Genomic DNA, 2,270 nt, shown 5'->3' on the forward strand with positions numbered 1-2,270 from the left:
TTAAAACTTATTTGGTAATTTTAGGGTTAATTGTACCTGTAAGTCTGCTCGTTAAATTCTAAATTTCGGGACAAAATTAGGCTTATATCATAAGTACTGCAAATAGTACAGTGGATAACAGAAAGAAAGAAAGAAAAAAAAAAACCTGCCACGCACCCCCCACCCCCTGTACCTGTGCGTCGCCCCTCCCTTTTAATTTCTTCACCCCTTCCCCGTTTACAGACAATACTCCTTCTTTTCTCTCTCTCTGTCTCTCTCCCTGTTTATATACTTTTCGATTTTCAAAAATTCATATCTCTCAAACCGTTCATCCAAATTTCAATTATTATATATATAAACGATCAGCACTTCGATACCTACGCATAGGTATATATATTGCAAGGTTTTGAGAAGAAAATTTGCGGGACATATTTTCGTTATATTTCCGTTTTAATTTATTTTCGGGACATAGAAAAGGAGTTTGAAGGCGTTGATTACTCCACATGGCATCTCAGCGTGTATACGTTTATGGCTATTAATTTCGGATTTTTCTGGAGATATTTTTCGAACATCAGATATTCTCTTCGGGGTGATCAGAATTTATTTTGGATGCGGATCGTTCGAGTTGATCAGGACAAGGTATTGGATAAAGAATGGAATGGAATGGTATTGGATATCTGGCTTCTAGAAATCGTAGGAGCAACATATCAGTAAAGTGTTGAAAAGAAGGACGGTGATATTTTGAGACATAATGTCATAATATATGTGTCTTTGCGAGTGTGACTAACTGCTAAAAACCCAAAGTGAGGATTAGCTTGCGCTGGTTAGCTGCATAATTTGAGGAAGCAAAAAAGAAGCTCTTGGAAGGTGGTTGATCCAGGGTTTGCGGGCTAGTGTAAGTTTTATTGTGTAAAGTTATTTATATTATATTATATTATATTATAGTTTTGTATTTTATTTGGGCCTAGTATACTTCATTTCGAAGTTATACTAGTGGGTTTAGTTTTGAGTTGGAATTTATTGAAAAGAGTTTTAAAAGAAAGAGAAAAATTTATTATGGAATTTGGATATCTTGTTTCTAGAACTGTAACCTTAAAAGATCTTGGATTAGTTTGGGGTCATAAATGATAAATATCTTCCGCTGGCATTTATTTATTGATTTAACAGGTTATTTTAGATTGAGATTTCATCGTGACGACCAAATCCCTTGACCCCGGATTTGGGGGCGTTACAGGTTGGTATCAGAGCTGAGGTTATAGTAAACAAGAAACGAGAGTGTGTAGGAGTGTGTATAGCTATGTGAGGACGTTTGAGCTCATATCGAGTTTCTGTTGGACTATCGGATATAGTGCCAACGAGTAAGTTAAGATAGGCGCATTCGTTCGAGATGGTTGTGTTGAGCTGGATGGAACTCCGGGAAGCTGCAAACTTCTATGGTGGAATCTTCCAAGGCTACTACAGTTCGACGATGATGAAGATTATCGATATCCTTGGAACGTGAAGAAGTGTCTAAAAGTGGGTTACGATTCAACTGGAGAGTTCAAATTGAAGATAAATATTAAGACTTTGGCAATACCTTCTCTTTCTATAATTCCTTTTGACATCTCTCAAAAAGAAGTAATTGTTAGAAGATATATTCCCTAACACTCATTTTCAATTATATCTGTGTTTCAAATGTGCCAGAGGCTGTCATGAAGCCTATTTTTCAGGTTTTGATAGCTCTGCCAAGTTATGATAATTTAATTCCACTTTTCTAATTTGATGGATAGTTTCTTGGTGATGTGACACCACTTGCTCATTTGGTGCCAGAATTTTGTTCTCTGGATTTCATTTCCTCTAGAAATATCAGGTTTGAAATCTTTTCAGTTTTATTCATTTGATTTTGAATTCCTTTGATATTCTTTAATTCTGACTGAGATGAACAACCCTAACTATAGGGGACACAAGGTATACCTGTCTGTGTGATAGGAGTTGGATGGGACGCCATCACTTGTGTGTATTGTGAATACATGAAGGTTAACAACCTTTAGTAGTGTCTTAATTTGGGCACGCAATACCAAGTTCGTTTGATCATATTGATCTCTCGGTTATTCTTTTATTTCAACAATACTTTTTCTCAAATTCAGATTTTGGTTCCATTATGGTATCAAATTCTTTTCTTTTTGAAATTTCATGATTTTTATCATCTCAAATATTCGAAGGTATGCCAATAAGATTAAGCTGAGTTATCATTGTCAAGTCAAAGCAGGGTTATGTGATGGAACTACCAAGAGCAGCAGTGGACTGCGATG

Source organism: Apium graveolens, chromosome 7, assembly GCF_009905375.1.
Source record: "Apium graveolens cultivar Ventura chromosome 7, ASM990537v1, whole genome shotgun sequence".
NCBI classification, from domain to species: domain Eukaryota; kingdom Viridiplantae; phylum Streptophyta; class Magnoliopsida; order Apiales; family Apiaceae; genus Apium; species Apium graveolens.